Source organism: Plecotus auritus (genome assembly GCF_963455305.1).
Source record: "Plecotus auritus genome assembly, chromosome: 7".
NCBI classification, from domain to species: domain Eukaryota; kingdom Metazoa; phylum Chordata; class Mammalia; order Chiroptera; family Vespertilionidae; genus Plecotus; species Plecotus auritus.
The window spans coordinates 39,315,132-39,333,823 of record NC_137774.1 but is presented as its reverse complement, the minus strand read 5'-3'; the positions used below and the strand labels follow the sequence as shown (position 1 = coordinate 39,333,823).

General features: G+C 55.6%; 1 pseudogene across 1 annotated transcript in view; it reads right to left on the bottom strand.

The window, feature by feature from the left end:
• LOC308252565 (phosphofurin acidic cluster sorting protein 2-like) overlaps positions 1 to 18,692 on the bottom strand; it is a 63,341-nt pseudogene that overhangs the window by 31,995 nt on the left and 12,654 nt on the right. The window contains exons 4-8 of the transcript in view: positions 17,629 to 17,684; positions 13,658 to 13,771; positions 13,350 to 13,467; positions 12,772 to 12,898; positions 10,864 to 10,940 (exon numbers count right to left, since the gene is read on the bottom strand). The product of the transcript in view is annotated as a phosphofurin acidic cluster sorting protein 2-like (transcript). The remainder of the gene's footprint in view (positions 1 to 10,863; positions 10,941 to 12,771; positions 12,899 to 13,349; positions 13,468 to 13,657; positions 13,772 to 17,628; positions 17,685 to 18,692) is intronic.

Below are 18,692 nucleotides of genomic sequence, written 5' to 3'. Positions count from 1 at the left end.
TGGCTCAGTGGTTGAGCATCGACCTATGAACCAGGAGGTCGTGGTTTAATTCCCAGTCAGGGCATATGCTCGGGTTGCAGGCTCGATTCCCAGTAGGGGGCGTGGAGGAGGCAGCAGATCAATGATTCTCTCACATCACTGATCTCTCTCTCTCTCTCTCTCTCTCTCTCTCTCTCTCTCTTCTCTCTCTCCCTCCCTCTCTGTTCCTCTCTGAAATCACGTCCCCTTCTGAGGATCACTGGCCTTAGTGGCATGAATAGGTCTCAGAGTTCCTCTCTGGAACATGAGCTTGGCTCCCATAAGCAGTGCCTACCATGAGAACACCATTAAATATCTAAGGGCAGATGTTTGAATGGGCCATAGCAGTAAGCCACCCAATTCACATTTCAAATTCAGGGAACTGCTGGAGTCACAGGAACCAGCCATGGAGCCAGTCCACACTGTGGAGAGGCACCATTTCATCGGAACACCCTGCCTCATTCCAGACAGTGGAAGAGGAGCCCTGGCTCTGTGTGGGAAGGAGAACATTTGACATGTCTCTCTATTTCTACAAGATTGAGGGTCCTCCAAACACGCCCCCAATGGGTCATGGTGTGGTGATTGTCTTTACATTGCCAAGACCACCTGTCGCTGGAGGGTCTGGAGGAAGGAGGAAGGAGACTCTGGGTGAGGTGAAAGCGTGTTAGGGTGTGGCACCGCACAGCAGACATCGCTACCCACTGGGGTGGTCGGGATGAGGGCACATCCTGAGGGCTGAGTGGCACCGAGGAGGCAGCGGGGCTTGCAGTTCACACCATTAGCCAAAGGTTGCAAGGCAGACCTCTCAGAGCAGAGGCTGAGAAAGGGGAGACGTGGTCCCGCCTGAGCCCCGTCTCTCATGGCAGAGGCCTTGTGACAAAGCAGCAGCACTGGAACGCCCGCCATGCAAAAGGACTGAGAGGCAGAGAGAACCAAGAGAAAGGGGGCTTCACCTCCCCCTAAACTAGTGAGGGCCTCTCTACTAAGGAGGGGATACTGTCAACCACCAAAACTGGGGCCGTGCCTACGGCGACCATGAGACTGTGCCTATCAGGTGTCCAACTGCAGGGAGCATGGCTGACCAGTGGCCCCAGCTGCTGCGCTCTGAGACCCATCGCTGCATTCACATCGCTGCCAGGCCCCCACAGGCTGCTCTCCCCCAGGGACTAGGCGTGGTGGGCAGAGTGATGAAGGCTCACTCTAGTGATATGCAGGACTCCACTGGTGGGAGACTTTGGCTAGGGCTTCCCCGGCCCCACCACCACGCCCCACTCCCCCACCCCCCACCCCCCACCCCCCACCCCCCGGCACCCACCCAGCAAGCAGCCTTGCTGAATTTTTCTTAGAAATGGACTGATATCAAAGATGCCTCCATCCCGCCATGGTTCTCCCATCTCGCCTTCACCAGGGGCAAGCCTGCATCACAGCCTGAGGGCTCTCCAGCCTTCTCCAGCTCCTTCCCCATTTCCTCTCACAGGTTGTTCCTCAACATTCCTATTCCCCTCGGGATGTCTGCTTCTCAGAGTACCCAGACTAGCATGGAGGTCTTTCAGAGGCAGTCCCCAAAGGAGAGGCCTCTTTGCCTCTCTCTTCCCCACCCCAACACTGGAGGAGAAGTGCAGAGGAAGGAGGGGCTTGGACATAGCGGGCAGGGGAAGCAGCTACCAGTCAAAAATCTGCACCCAATGAGTCAATGAGTTCAACAGGCAAGGAGGACTGTATTGAAGACTATTGCAATAGGGGAGCAAGATTGACCGCAGCTCCACATACAACAGGAACGAGTGGGGAGTTCTAGCCAGCAGGCAGGGTGAGCGATTGGATGGAAAATTACTACGAGGAACTTGGTTATATATCAAAGGCTGGGGAAGGGCAACTTGGATATCAAAGGTGATGAGTGGGGAGGATTCTTGATAAACCTGTTTAATGGTATGCTTTGCTAAAACAGGGCTGGGCAGGCCGAGAACGGGCCAAAGATGACAACTAGCTGAAAAGGGGGCTCAGAGATGAGGTCGAGGAGGGGGTCTTTGCCACACACAGGACCCTGGGCCCAACAGGCTAACCTGCCCCAGAAGGTTGGTGGGGATGCTAGAACGGGATGTGAGCTGATGTTTAAAACAAACAGGACTGAGTGAACTGAAATGGCCCTGTTTTAATAACTGGCTGCTACTGCAAAGTGAGAGAATTGGACTGCGGTAGTGGTATTGGCGCCAGCTACCCAGGGGGCAGAGGCGGGTTGGCTGGCACACCGCTGGCAGGACCACAGGCACATTAGGCACTTGGAGAGTGAGAAGGAAGACCCAGCCGAGCAGCTGCAGGGGCCTCTCCCCGTGGGGAGGCTGAGTGATGGCCCAGGATGTCTGATGACTGCTGTGAGCTGCTGGACACCGAGGTGGGGGAACAGGTGGCAAGAGTCTGAAGACCCAGCCCCTAACTTGGCAGAGTGCCCCATCTAGTGGGGGCACACCTGAACAGACCCGGGTGAGCTTGCTGAGAATCTGAAGGTTTAAAGGAACTGAACAGGCCCAGCTGAAGGTTTAGTGAGGGTGGGGACGTCAGGCTCACAGGCCGCACAAGGCCGGAGAAGTCATTTGGTCCAGCCCTTCCAGGCACTGGCCCAGCTGGAGTCATCCCTGCCCCCAACAGCCCTTCCCACACAGACAGGAAACAGTCACCCTCCACAGAGCTCCATGGAATCAGCGATCCCGCCACGTCTGGGAAGAACGCATGAACCCAGGAAGCAGACAACCCATGAGGTGCAGACGGGCCTGGATGTTAGTGTAGAAGATGCAGCTTCACTTGTAGCCATGGGGACTCCGCAGATGGAACCTAAAACCTGAGAAATAGGAAGCCTGAGACCACAGGCTCAGGGGAGGCCCCACGTGACGTGGGAGTGACCACGGGGCCCCACATGACATGGGAGTGACCACGGAGCCCCACATGATGTGGGAGTGACCACGGGGCCCCACGTGACGTGGGAGTGACCACAGCGGCCCAGGACACTGCAGACATGGTTCCCGGACTGCAGCTCCGAGCCGGGCAGAGGAGCCAGAGGGCTGGATGCACTTTACCGGGTCCATCCCGATGTGTCTGGAACCCCAGTCCAGAACACCAAACTTGCATTCCAAACTGAAATTTGATCCTGGTTCTTTAACAACATGGAGACAATAACACACACTTTAATGGGCTGTTTGGATGACTAAGTGAGATAATACAGTCAGTTCTGCTGAAATACTTGTTTTGAAAATGGTAGTTTGGTCCAATGCCATTGATAAATTAGAATAAAATATAACACAAACTGCATGTTTGAATATGCAACCCTCCCATGAGAATATTAGGTGCACGCGGAAAACCGCACCCAGCTAAATTGAGCTGCATAGGAACACACAAAGCCCACATGGACACAGCTCCAACATCCACCAGCCTCAGGGCACACCACGGTTATGAGCTGCACCCCTCCACATCTGGCGTTACTGCTGTCCCGGGTTTCAGAAACTCTTACTCCACCTCTCGGTAACTCACACGCGGCAACCCTTCCAACACCGGCCTTCACAATCAAACTTCAGGTCTGACTCAAAGTAAGAACACCGTGTTTATTGTAGAGTTTATATATTTCTTAATCCTCTAACGTGTAAAACTGTGCTACCGTTTCCACTCAGTAGTGAATGAATTTTTTTAATTAGCAATGCTGTTTTATTTGAATTACAATAGAATCTACTTGATAATTTTCAAAAATGCAATTTCCAACTCTAAAAGCAAGTTTTTTGTTTGTTCTTTTCAACTTCATTGTTGAAAGAATTACCTATGTCCCTCTTTTTCCCCCATGGACCCCCTCCAGCCCACCCCTGTCCCCCACCCCAGACCTTCACAAACCATGAATTTTTTTTAATCTTCACCCAAGGATATGTCCATTGATTTTTAGAGAGAGAGGAAAAGAGAAAGAGAGAGAGCGAGCTGTGAGAGGAACATTGGTCAGTTGCCTCCCGTACGCACCCCGACCAGGGATCAAACCCACAACCGTGATAGGGAATGTGCCGTGACAGGGAATCGAACCGGCAACCTTTAGGTATACAGGAGGACACTCCAACCAACTGAGCCATACGAACCAGGACTAGTGAATGAATTTTTATTTTTATGTGTCACTGACACATAACACTGTAAGTGTTATGTCCCTCGCTCTGTTTTTCCCACTTGCACAACTTTGCACAGTGTTGTAATTTTTTAGGAACTAATATGTCGTGTTACAGGAAAACTGGCTGAATATGTACAACACTTAACCTCGTGGTAACAGTCAATACATGTCAGCTGCTGTTCCAGTTATTACAATAACAATCATCATGGAACCTCTGGCGCTTGAATAACACTTGCCAGTTTTTTTCAAAGCTCTTTCCCAATTATAAACTCACTTCTCTCCTCATGCTTCCCTTGTAGATGGTTTTTCCAATTACACATAAAAGAAAATGCAAATCCAAGAGGTTAAAAAATTTGCCCAAGATCACACAACCAAGTCCCAATAAATAAAGGCCTGTTCCTTGCCTTCAGATTTCTTAAGGGAAAACACACACACACACACACACACACACACACACACACAAAACATCCAAACATTATAAAACAAAGTGTATCTGTGTAAGAGTGTGGCCATGCAGGAGTCAAAGGGGATAGGAGGGAGGGCACTTAATCATGAAAGAATCCCTGAAGAAATAAACTGGGACTCTGGAGAGAAAGTGGGCAGAAGGAAGAAAACCCCAGGTTGAAGACAAATCGGTGAATGGCAGGGGTCTCAAACTCAGATGCCCACCTGGGCCAGGCCCAGCAATAGCAGGAAAGGGTGAGATCCTCCAGGTGTAACCGAGGGAACTACGGTGCACAGGCCCCACCTACGGGCCTCTGTAAGCTCTGAGCAATCCCTGCCACTCCACAGGCGTGGATACCGCATCGGATTTGTAACAGAAGTGGGAAGTTTCTGTGATTTTCTAGGTTTTCAAAAAATGTTTGTGGTCAGTATTTTGTTTATTTTTTTTTAATATGTGTTTGTTGATTTCACAGAGGAAAGGAGAGGGAAAGAGAGAGACACATCAATGATGAGAGAGAATAATTGATTGGCTGCCTCCTGCATGCCCCACACTGAGGATGGAGCCCACAACTCAGGCACGCGTCCTGACCGGGAATCAAACGGTGACCTCCTGGTTCATAGGTTGACACTCCAACACTGAGCCATGACCGGCCAGGCTGTAGTCAGTTTTTTAAACATCAGCAACTCATTGGGAAAATTTAAAACACTTTTTAGGCTAAAGTAACACATCTGCAGGCCCCACATGGCCCGGGGGCTGCCAGTATTCAACCTCTGGTGAGTTAAAGGTGACGCTCGCTCGGGGGTGGGACCCCAAACAAAGAAGTCTGAACACTGATGGACACAAAATATGTTATTTATTGTCAATTTCTGCAAAGACACATTTAAGCAACAAAATATACATTTGTCAACCTTTTAGAATTTGTTTTATACATTAACAAATACAATGTGCTACCATAGCAATAAATTAAATGTACACTATTTACATGACATAGGCAGTCAGGGTCCACAAGTCACCCCCTCACGAAGAGGGAAGGAAGGGAAGTCACCACCACGGGGGGCCTCAGGGCCAAGCTGCACCCCTGGGGCCCTGCACCTGCCCAGAGGAAGCGCTCACACAGAACTGCATCCTTCCCCGGGCCGGGGTGTGGAAGGGGAGCGCATGACAAGGAGCGTTGGCGCACATGCGAAGGAGCAACGAGGGGGGACTGACCCTTCCAAGCGGAAATGTCACAAGATCAAAGACAACAGCGTTGAAGTTCCAGCCTTCCCACCAAACACCCTCTCCCCGGGACTGGTAAGGCACAGAGCAGAGCCGCTGCCCCAGCACCTCTCCCTAGGCAGGGCTCCAGGTCCTTGGCCCTGCTGGGGGCTGTCTCCTTCCTTCCCCAGGGGCCCATGGTCCAGCTAAAAGGGGGGACATGTGGGTTTGGGTTGGGCAAAGGGCTCGTGATGAAACAGATATCAGAACTTGTACTAGAGAATGCCCCAACCGCCCCTGGCAGGCTGCAGGACAGGCTTGGCAAACCCCACTGACCCACCCTTGCCCTTGAGGGAGGGGTAGCCAGAGGCTGGGAGGAGCCGCGGGGTCCTGAGCGGCCAGGTCCCTGCCAGACAGCTGCAGCCCTAAGATCTGCCTGAACCCCAACCATCCCCCCCACCACAGACCTGCCTCTGGCGCCTCACGACTGAATGAAGAAGGTAGTGTTTGCATTGGCACCTTAAACCATCAGGGCGAGAAACTGAAACAGGCTCCCTCCTGTCCAGCCTGGTCACCTGCATCTACATTTTCACTAACGACCTTGGCTTAAGGATCAGGGAGAATCAAAGGGTTTTCTCTTACACTTTTCTTAACTGAAAAAAAGGGAAACTGAGTGTTGAATAACTGCGTCTACGCCCTGGCCTCCTCCCCCCTTACACGCCAGAGTGGAAGGGCCAATGTCACTGAGGAACAAGCCACTGAAATCTCTTTTCCCGCCTCGTCTTCAGGGCCCAAAGCTGCATCAGAGCCCCAGGGCCTCTCTGAAAAGTCCCAGCGAATATCTCTCCCGATGAACAGCCCCACCAGCACCCTGGGCGGCTCACACCCCCCAGCCAGGGCCCAGACCCCAGCTCACCGGCTCCCACACCTCAGAGCCCCAGCACACGCAGCCACTTGCTGCGCCAGCCACGTAGGCGGTGCAAGGAAGGGCCCTGGGTTGCATGTTCTCAGCCCGGCTTTGCCGCTGGCTGGTCATGTGGCCTCAAGCAAGTTATGCTCCCCTCTCGGGGGCTGAGGCTTCTCCTCTGGACAGTGGCCTGGCTGGATTCGATGCTAAAAGAAGCCCAGGGGGTGTGGACAGCAAGATGCTGCCTACAAGGCTGAACCACAGAATCGTTTTCAGGAAACCCCGTGTTCCACTCATGACAGAAACCCCAGCTAAGAGCCTCCGTTTTTAAGGATCATCTGAGCAGAGGCACCTGGGTGCCTACAGAGCCCATGGGCAGTTTATTCTGTGAGCCAGGCGGTTCCCGCAGCCAGAGGCGCGAGCGGGAAACACTTCTCCTGTGTCGGGGGCCACACACAGAGCCCCTCGGGTACCAGCATGAGCACCATCGGACGGATCTAGTTACAAGGACCCGTGAGGCTTCAGCACATCTATGAGCCCCAAAAGTGGGCACAGCAATTAACGGAAAGACATCTGAGCCCCGAGCAGATGCAAGGAGACTGTCCAGGCACGCAAGCTGCCTGCCCCGTGGTCCCGAGGGCCGGGGACGACTGCGGGTCCTGCTTCTCCTCTCCTCTCCCCTCGCCCTGGCCATGTACATTCTGGAAGCTACAGGATGGACTTGCTAAATATGGTGATGCAGACACAGTGGAAGGGACCTTTCAGATCCTTCCCAGGCATCCCCGTTAGCAGAGGGTAGACCCACTGCTCAGGCCTGCGATTCTTGGGGCAGACCTGTGCCTCTCGGTTTCCTGGACATGCCCAGCCAGCCTGGCCCCGGGCTCAGAGGCAGAAGCAAGGCCGTCCTGGGAGGCGAGGGCTGCAGGAGCAAGGCCATGGGGGCGAACGGTGGGGGAAGGTGGGTATGAGGTTCCGAAGCAGCACAGAGCGGGGACCACCTGGAAACCCCAGAGGACCCCCCACCCCCCAGACCACGAACACAGCACCACCACCCAGCAGCTGCAAATACCAGCTCTCCAGAGAAGCAAGCCAGAGCCTGGGGTTGTTTTTAAAGAAATGCAGTTCGACCTTCCAAGTTCCTTCAGAAACCCAGCCAACAGGACGCCGCCAGGACCTGCAGGCCTCGTCACTGCAGCGGGTGCTGCTGCAGGAACGTTTAATCTACGCCACGCAGACATTTGTTGACCTTCTAACCGGAATAAATTCCACGGGGCTAGGACTTGAAGTAGACACGTTTCCCAGACAGTGTGAGGGGAGGGGCCCACCGGCCTGCAAACAGGACCCCACAGGGTCCACGTGAGTGGGGGACGAAGGACCGAGGTTTTGCTCTCATTGCAAAAGCAACGGGGAAACGGTCACAAAAGCAGGTGTAACATTTATATGCCTTACTCAGGAATAAGCCCAGATCTGATGCAAATAAAGCACTGGGCAGGAGACCCTTGTCATCTGCTCGTTAAAGCCCTGGCAGCCCGTGTCACAGAGGGCCCAGGTGCACTTGAAACTGCCGCACCTCCAAGGGTCTGCTCTTCAGACTCCGTTTTCCTGGAGGACACTCAGAAACCACCGAGGACTCGGGGGTGGGGAGCAGCCAAGGAGGGGGCTGTCCCACAGAGAGCACGCTGGCTCACCCCCGGGGAGGTGGCTCTGGCTGAGGGGCCCTGGCAGGCAGTGTCTCAACTGCATCAGCTGGGGCCCAGGCTGCAGGAATCCCACCGGTGTGACAGCTGCCTGGAGACCCACAGTGGAAAGGGGAAGAGGAGACTGGGGGGTGGGGGGGGATAGCAGAGATCGAGCCCGACAGCCCAAGGGCACAGCCCCCGGGCAGCACTAGGCCTCCCACAGATGCCAGAACGTAAGTGCAGAAGGAGGCCGCCCCTTCCCCTCACCTGAGTCCTCCTCCCTCGCCAAGGCCTGACCGCACCTGAATCCTCCCCCCTCACCTCCCCGCTCTCACCAAGAGGTGGGTTGAAGTAACTCCCCAAGAACCTACGAACCTCCGCCACCCGCAGGGACAGGGATCCTGGCCTGGCCTGGGTCTCAGGGTCTCCAGCCAAGGCCCAGGCGCTCACTGCCTTGCTCCCTCCCAGCTCCTCCTCTCCTGGCACCCACCCCTTCCTGGGAAAAGCATCTGCTCAAAGGGAGAGACTGGCTCCGGCCTCTCCCACAGCAACCACACAGGAGCCTGTGTGAATGAGGCCACGAGGAAGAGTGTGGCGCCCGCTCCCACATGCCCAGCCCTGTCGCAGCTTCACCCAGCCATGCCCGGGCAGCAGGGACAGAGGCCCCGGCAGCTGTCAGCAGATGGGGAAGAAGCTCCTAGCACAGAAGCAAACAGATGTTGGGAGCTCCAGAAATGTGGGAGCGACAGAGCCGACTTCTACCAGGACATCCTCAAGGAGCTACAGACTCGGCTGCTGGAAAAGTGCTCCCTCCAGCAGCACAAAATGCCTGCCTGTCAGGACCCAGCGCCGCCCCTCCCCAGGCACAGTCCCCTCCGGGCCTCTGCTCCCCACCACACCAGGCTCTGCCTCTCAGCTCTCTGAGTCCCCAGTACCCAGACCCCTCTCACCCAACACTGGCTGCTGCAGACAAAAACAAGGTAACAAATGACCCAGACACACAGCACATGTGGGGTCAGGAGCAGGGGAGCCTGGAGGAATGAGGCCTTGTCCAGAGATGGGGAGGTGCTCGCAGGGTGTCTTGGCAAAGGAGTGGGCAGGGCTGTGCCGGTCGGGGCACTGGGACAGGTAGCTGGTCTGGTGGGCAGGTGGCCGGTGGAGCAACAGGCCTGTGACGGTCAGAGTAGTGAATGGCACCCCCAAACTGCTAGGATAGGAGCATCTCCAAGAGAGAATCAGGGCTTCCCTGGAGGAGACAAGAAGGAGGGAGGCGATCAAACACTGGGTGAAGGAAGGAAGGGCAGACACGTGTGCCCATGGCCACAGCCCATGGATATGCTCAGACAGGAGGGGCCCACACTGGGTACCCGGCGTCAGACAGCCGAGCAGGTGGGCATCGACAGGAACCTGGTGAACAGGGTCTGCAGTACAGGATGGGAGCTGAGCGTGCCGGCACCCCCAGCTCACCTGCTTTTTTACAGATCAGGTTTGTACAAATGGGCTCAGCTCTGCCCCTCCCCTTGGTTCCAACTGTGACTCTCAGCCCTGCAGCCCCGTGGCAGGGCGGAAATCAGAGGGTCTCTGCTAACTTCACCCGCACACATTCAGGCCTTGGGGGGAGCTGGGCCCAGGCCCGATGTGCTGAAAACCACACACTCCTGCCCGCCCCCAACTGGCTGTGGCTGCCAGCAGGGTCCTCCCTCGGGGCGCCTCACAGTGTATAGGGTGCTGAGGCATCTCTGGACACTCAGGTAGGAGAGCTCAGCCCAGAGCCCTGGGAAAGGCCACTGATGGCAGAAAGGCAGGGGCAAACGGACACCTCTCCCTCCAGGAGAGGAAGCAGCTCTGGGCGACTGCCCCAGCCAGGCACCTCTGGGGCAAGGAGACCAACTCAGTGAGTCCGGCCCAGACCCACACAACCCTTCCCATCCACACCGAGGCCACCCGCCTTCCTCCCATCCTGGGCCCCATCACAGAGGCTTCAGAAGAGGCGACTACCCTCCCCAGCCGTCAGGGTCTCGGGACAGTGTCGGCTTAGCAGGCCCCGTGGCCACAGCAGGACACACACTTGACCCACCTTTGACAGGCGAAGGTCTCCTCTTTCGCATTAGTGACCCTGTTTCAAGAAAAATCCACGCGAGAGTTTTATAAAACTAGGCAACATAACCCCTGCCGACTGCACCTTCTGTGCGCCCAGCTCTCCACTCTCCAGTGAGCTCGGAAGGGACCCAAGGCCCCGGGAGCCAACCATTCACAACACACATCTGTGTGTGTCCGAGGGTGCGGCTCTAACACAGGACATGGGGCAGAGGTGGCTGGCGACCCCCAGGCTGCTGCACCACGTGGCACCAACAGCCTCACCCCCAGGTGGGACCAGAGGTTCCTCCCCCCGCTGTGACATGCCCAGGAAGGAAGGCTGGCTGGGAAGAGGTTGGAATGTGGGATGCGGGAGGCTCCCGCTGCCACCCCCACACCCATAGATCCTTACTGCACTGGAGCTCGCATGGCTGAGCTTATCAAAGCGGAATTTCAGGTTTGACCTCGGGGAATTTCGGCCTTTGGCATCTAGGAAAAAGAAGAATGCCCATGAAGAGGGTGGGGCTGTGGCGGTCATGGGCTGCTGGGGAACTGGGCAGGGAGGCCAGAAGGGGCGCTCCCCTCCACGAGACACTCTAGCTAACACACCAATTCACAAGAGCCAACCCTTAAATTTTTACAAATGTTGTGAGCTGGTTGTTACACACAGTCACAAGCTTAGCCCTGACCGGTGGCTCAGCGGTTAGAGCGGCAGCCTGAGCGATTCCTGGTCAAGGGCATGTACCTGGGTTGCAGGTTTGATCCCCAGCCCTAGTTTGGGGCATATGCAGGACGCAACCAATCAATGTATTTCTCTCACATCAATGTTCCTCTCCCTCTCTCTCTCTTCCTCCCTCCTTTCCACTCACTCTAAAAAAAATCAATGGAAAAAATATCCTCCAGTGGGGATTAACAAAAAAAAATTAATTATAAGCTTATAATTAAGTGATATTCATCAAAGGTAATAAATACTCAGAAGTCATCGCTTCCTCGTTATTTCTCTACATTTTACCACTCCCTATTCTTTTAAGGTTATTTACATCAGTCACATTGGTGGCTTGAGATCAGCAAATGCTACAAATCAACTTAATCTGCTGTTTTGTTGCTGAGACTTCAGAAACTAATGGAGAGAATATTAGCAATATAGATGCAATGTGAAAGTGTATGTGTCTATAGCACTGCGAATAACACGGAAAACTGAGTAAATATTCTTCCGGTATTTGAGGCATGGGAAGGCTGAGGAACATGTCCAATGTCACATCGCTCGTCAGTGGTGGACCCAGGGTCCTGTGCTTGCCCCCACCCCACCGTGCTGCCCTCCTGGAGGGCGGGACCAAGGCTCTGACTTCTGGGCACCCACAGAGCCCATCAGTGCCTACCAGGCATGTCTACCGACATGCCCCTCAGGTGCCAACCTTCACCCTCTCCCCAGAGCCGGCTCCTCCTACTCTGTCCAACTGCAGGGATCCCAGAACCCCGAAGGCCCAGACTCCTTGCTCTCCCTGAAGCCCCTGCTACTGAGCCCCGAAGATTTACCTCCTTGGCATCTCTTGAATCCAATGCTCTATCACCCCACAATCCACGGCCCATCACCCCTCACCACTCACTGTGACCCTCGCTGATCTTCCCCCCTGCACCTGCTCCAACCAGTCTTTCCTCCTGGGCCAGCTGCAGCCACAGAATGGTCTTTCTCAACACCAGATGGCGCTTCTCTACTTAAGAACCTTCAAAGACTTAAGACCTTCCCATGGCTTCCACTGCCTGCAGGACAGAGCCCAAATCCTCACCAGGGGCAGCCCTGGCCCTGTCCCCTAACCATGGTCTCCTCTCTCACCTGTCCCCTAGCACCCTGGCCCTGTCCCCTAACCACTGACTCCTCTCTCACCTGTCCCGTCACCATTGTGAACTCCAGCCCCCCTGACCCACATGTGGTTCCAGATCACGGCCTCTCATGTGCTGTTCCCTCCACCTGCAACGCTCTCCCCACCTGGTACCCTTGCATTTTGAGGACCATCGCTGTGATGGGGGGCCCTGAGTCGGAGATGGGGAGGAGCGAGAGGTCCGTGGAAAGAACCTCGGCTTTCGACTCACACAGTCCCAACTCCCCTCTGAGCTCGGTTCCCGTGAGTAACGAGAGGACAAGAACAGGCCCTGAAGGCTGATGTACAGACACAGTGAGGGAGCAGAGCTCAAGGCCTCACACTGGGGTTGGACCGAGACTGGCCAGTTCCAGACACCTGGGGCTGGCGCCCCACAAACAGTGCTCAGGGCACAGCCCCCGCCCTGGCTGCGTGGTGCACACCACGTGGTGCACACCGACCTGTCGGACTCCGGCTCATGATGATGGGGGTGGTGGCTGCCCCCAGGCTGGGGCTATCGCTGCTTGGGGACGAGCTGTAGACAAACACCTCCTGCTTGAAGGGCGAGGTTGTGGACGGCTGGCTGCTCTGGGGAGAGAGGCCGGGTGAGCGAGGTGGGCCCACCCTCAGCTGACCTGGGCAGCCCCTGCCTCCCACTGCCCACTTGGACACGCTCTTTCCTCCTGCTGCCTCCAGCCCTGGCTCCCCTCCAGCCCTGGCTCCCCTCCATCCCCAGGCAGTGCCCCTGACCACACCCATGCAGCACTGAGCCCTCTCCTCTCCAGCCAAGAACTCCACGGCAGGGACACGCTCAGCCTGACCTCTGACCCTCTGCTGCTGCTGCTCCTCTGTCACCCCAGGGAGACCCTAAACCACCGCTGCCAGAGGGTGGAGATGGCTGGGTGGGCCACCTCTTGTTTCCATACTCCCCGCTCTCCCCGGAGCCTGGAGGGGGCTCTGCCCACAGGAGCTGTTTTAACACACCGAGCGGTGGGCCCAGGTGCCTCCCCGCTGCCCAGGTTGGCCAGGCCGCACCTACCCCACTGTCACACTCCTCCATGGCCTCGCCCTCCCCGGCCGTTCTGCTGAAGCTGCTGGTGCTGGAGGAGGAACGGGAGATGTTGGCCTGGCCGATCTCCTTCAACTTCATGAAGGGCCTGCAGGGGGGCGGGAAGGCGGCCCTGGTCACACGTGGGAGCCGAGGGCAGGGCAGGCCCCGCAGAGACTGAGTGGCTCCCCGTGGCCCTGCCTGCTGGCTTGTGCATTCCAGGGGGTCCCCAAAGCGGGAGATGCCAGAGCAGAGACCTATTCCAGGTCCCGCGGGGCTAGAGCCAGCTTCACTCTTACTTCTCCTTGCTGGGGCAGATCTCCGGAGAGCTGGGGTTGGACGAGGTCTCAGACTTTATCTCCTGAGAAGAGTGCCCACCGTCCACAGTCTTGGGGTTGCTGGATGCACTGTCACTGAGGAGATGAGGATGAAGAGAGGTGAGCTGGTTCCCAACTCCCACCTCACTCCAGGCCCGAGACTGCACCATGGGGTCCTGTGGGGTCACAGCATCCCCGACAGAGCACAGCCTCCGGGCCATCTATCCCACCATGCCCCCATCAGACAACAGGGTTTTCTGCTTTGCCAGGGTCCCTCCCCTGCAGGCTCCTGGGTGAGAGTCCAGAGCTACCAGGCAGGAGTCCCAGCTTGAGGCCACCGAGCCCAAGTCCATCCCAGCTGGCAGAGCTCTGGGTCAAGGGCTGGCCACAGAGGGAATGGAGTGAGGTCTGGGACATCCACCATCACAGCCAGCACACACGCACCCCTCGGGGCCCCGGCAGGGCCACGGCTGCAGAACGCCAGGGGACACCCTTCACACAGACTACAAAATGGCTCCCCGGATACGTGTGCTGAGTGCTGGGAAGGGCTTCTGGGTAAACAGGCTACTCCCAGCCAGCGCCAAGGGTTTCCTTCTGCCGTTTAACAAAGGCCACAAACACTGCCCATCAGTTGCTCAGTGTCCACTGTTGGGGCCCTGTCACTAATGTACTTTTATTTTCATGACAGCTTCATGGACATACAATCCACATACAACTCACTCATTTAAATTGTGCAATTCAATGGTTTTTAGTATATTCACAACCATGACTACCATCTAATTTTAGAACATTTCTACCCTCCCTCAAAGAAACCCCACTCACTCACAACCACTCCCATTCCTCCCTCCCCCCAGCCCCTGACAGAATCTACTTCCTGTCCCTATGGATTTGCCTATTCTGGACATTGCATGTGAATGGAGCCATACAATACGGTGTGGTCTTTTTGTGAATGGCTTCTTTCACTCAGCTAGTGTTTTAAAGGCTCATCTATGTTGTAGCATGTGTCCATCAAGCTTCACTCCTTTTTATTGCAAGGTAATACTTCACTTTTTGGGAGGGCATGTGGATCGTTTCCGCTTGGGGCTACTATGACAATGCTGCCACGGACATCCGTGTGCTGGTGCTTATGCAGACACTTGTGTTCTTTCCCTTGGGTGTGCACCTGGCGGGGAATTGCTGGGCCTTGTGGCAACGGCACGGTTAACCCTCTGAGGAGCTGCCAGGCCGTGGTCCAAAGCAGCCTCACCAGTTCACATTCCCACCAGCCATGCACGAGGTTCCAGTTTCCCTACGTCCTTGCCAACACTTCCTTCTTGTCTTCTGTATTATAGCCATCCTGGAGGCATGAGGTGCCCCGATGTACTTCTAACGAGGTCACCAGGGACCTCCTCACTGTCCACCCCACCAGGGGCTGGGGTCACTGTGCTCTGCTCGGCTGCCACTGCAGGCCTCTCTCCTGCAAGGTCTCCTGCCCTAGCTTCCGAGGGTCCCCCCTCCCCAGGCTCTCTTCCTCCTTGCTCCCCTTCCTTCCCTGTCTTTTTCACTGGCTCTGCCTCCTTTCTCCACTTGCCCTTAAGTGCTGGTGTTCCCCAGGCATTCTCCACACCCCCTTGGGCGAGCATATTCATTGATTCATCTTAAGCACCACCTCTTCCCACCTCCCAGTGACTCCCACCTCTCCTTCAGTCACCAAGTCTCTCCCAAGCTCAAGATGAGCAATTCTGAGCACTCAGAGCCCTGGGTCTCCCTACTGAGTGGGCCACAAGGACTCACTCACACACACAGCTTCCAAACAGAGCTCTGCATCCTCCTCCTTCACCGCCCTCGTCCTGCGTGCCCACGCCCGGGGCTGGCACCACCGCCAGGGCTACAGGAAGGCACTTGTACACGTGGAGGTCAACCTGCCTGCCTCCCTTTCCTTCGTGAGACTGTAAGCTCCTGGAGGGCAGGTTTGTGTCTTTGGAGCTCCTGTCTGAGCAATGAGCCCCCACACACCAGGCACTCGAGGGATGCTGCTTGCCGAATTCAACACCAGGTGGGCTCACTGACTAAAGGATCAGAAAGACAATTAGCAAGAACGGGGTAAGTAGGATATGAGAGCTGTTGAGCTGTGTGAGTTCTTTACATATTTTGGAAATTAACCCCTTCTCAGATGTTCATTGGATAATATGTTCTCCCATACAGTGGGCTCCCCTTCCTTTGGTGGGTGGATTCTTTTGCTGTGCAGAAGCTTTTCAGTTTCAGGTAGTCCCCTCTGTTTACTTTTCCCTTTGCTTTATGCTAAGCAAAATAAGCCAGTCAGAGAGAGGCAACTATCACATGATCTCACTTACACGTGGGATCTAATGAACAGAATAAACTCACGAACAAACAGACATGGAAACATGGAACTGACAGAGATCTCAGAGGGAGCGGGCGGGGCGGGAGAGATTAACCAAAGGACCTATATGCATAAATGCACAGCCATGGACACAGCCAGCAGTGCGGTGAAGTCCTGGGAGGGGTAGGAGCAGGGTGGAGGGAGCAAAGCGGGGAGAAATGGGGGACATCTGTAATAAACAATAAAAATAAATTCTAAAAAAGGAAGGAAGAAAGAAAGAAAGGGAGGGAGGAAGGAAAGAAGGAAGGAAGGAAACAAACTCTGGAAGTCCAAAGGCATGTTCCACGAACTCTGCTGTCAGAATCAGGGGAGGCTTCCATAAAGGGACATGTGAGTGAGCTTCGCAAAAGGAAGCACAGAAAGAAACGACTCTGAGCCGCATTTCTAGCTGGGGCCAAACTGCGAGACCCATTCTGTCAGGTGCAGGGACCTCAAAGCTGCCCGAGTGGACGATGCACTGAATGAGTGACAGAGGACATAGGGGACAAAGCACTGAATGAGTGACGGGGGGACATGGGGGACAATGCACTGAATGAGTGACGGGGGACGTGGGGGACGAAGCACTGAATGAGTGACGGGGGATGTGGGGGACGAAGCACTTAATGAGTGACGGGGGACGCGGGGGACGAAGCACTGAATGAGTGACAGGGGATATTGGGGGACAAAGCACTGAATGAGTGACGGGGGACGTGGGGGATGAAGCACTGAATGAGTGACGGGGGATATTGGGGGACGAAGCATTGAATGAGTAACGGGGGATATTGGGGGACGAAGCACTGAATGAGTGACGGAGGATATTGGGGGACGAAGCACTGAATGAGTGACGGGGGATATTGGGGACGAAGCACTGAATGAGTGACGGGGGATATTGGGGGACGAAGCACTGAATGAGTGACGGGAGATATTGGGGAACAAAGCACTGAATGAGTGACGGGGGATATTGGGGGACAAAGCACTGAATGAGTGACAGGGGATATTGGGGGAAGAAGCACTGAATGAGTGACGGGGGACGTGGGGGACGAAGCATTGAATGAGTGACGGGGGATATTGGGGGACGAAGCACTGAATGAGTGACGGGGGATATTGGGGGAAGAAGCACTGAATGAGTGACGGGGGACGTGGGGGACGAAGCATTGAATGAGTGACGGGGGATATTGGGGACGAAGCACTGAATGAGTGACGGGGGATATTGGGGGACGAAGCACTGAATGAGTGACGGGGGATATTGGGGGACAAAGCACTGACTGAGTGACGGGGGATATTGGGGGACGAAGCACTGAATGAGTGACGGGGGATATTGGGGGGCGAAGCACTGAATGAGTGACCGGGGATATTGGGGGACGAAGCACTGAATGAGTGACGGCGGACGTGGGGGACAATGCACTGAATGAGTGACGGGGGACGTGGGGGCCTGACGTGGGGACCAGGGTTAGACGGAAGCCATCGCTCGAAGCTGAAGCTGCGGGCAGCCCTCCCGAGGGAGCCCACCCACGCCACGTGGACACTCACCACCGTGTCCGGCTGTCCCCTTGGCCTTCAGAGCCCGTGTGCAGACGGGGGGAAGAGCCCCGACCGCCGCTTGATGGGGCTCCGCGACTGGTTCTTCGCAGTTGCCGCCGCCACTGGAGGCTGCCAATGTGACCACCAAAATGAGCGCTCACTCCCCAAACCCAGGTCTCCTTCCCTTCACCCCCCTTCCTGGTCTACAAGAGCCTGTGCACCACCTCCCACCCCCACAGCTGGTCTGGATAGATCCCCAGAAACACAGCAGTAATCGCTAGAACAGAATTCTTGGAGGAACATGGGGTCAGAGCCACCCTAAGGAGAACCCCAGGTACTGAGAGGACGGGATGACTGAGGGGGTCACAGACTGGGAACCACAAAGCTGAGAGAGTCCTGGGAGTGCCCTGGTCCAACTCCTCGCTTTACTGAGGAGGTCCTGGAGGAGTCGAGGGGCGAGGGAATTTGGTCAAGGTCACGTAGCAAATCCCTGGCAGGACTAGCATGTGGTCCACACGCACCCACAGGCAGAGAGAGCCTGCCAAGCATGTGGCTCTGCTTCTGCCACGTGTGGGGGACGATGGACGGAGGGTGGCAGAATGAGAAGGGGGAGATGGGAGCCCGCCAGGCCTCTAAGCCAGGCAGGCCCCAGTGTTTGCCATTCACACGTGGTGCAGCCTTGGGCAAGTGGAAGAATTCTCTGGGCCCCAGTCTCACCCACAGATTGGAGATAATTGCCCGGCCCTGCTCCCTTCACAGACCCGCTGGGAGGAACAAAATAATAGCTATGAAAACACTATTTGGTAAATCAAATGCATTACACACGATCGTTTACAATACCAATTGTCAGTATCGTGGTGGGTATGTTCTGCTATTACAAAAAAGAACAAGAAAACCCCAACGTGCACAAACACAAAGCCACTTTGCTTTATAAAAGGAGGGACGCTGGTCCCCTCACCTGGCCAGCTCCTGGTGCAAGCTGACCAGACCCAAAACCGGGACCGGCCGGGCTCTCTTTTCTTAGAACTGTACACACAGCGATTAAGAGCAGAGACTTGGGATTTGGGCGACCTAAACGCGAATCCCAGTTCTTTGGCATAGCTGGGTGACCTCCAGCAAGTTACCTAACCCCTCGGG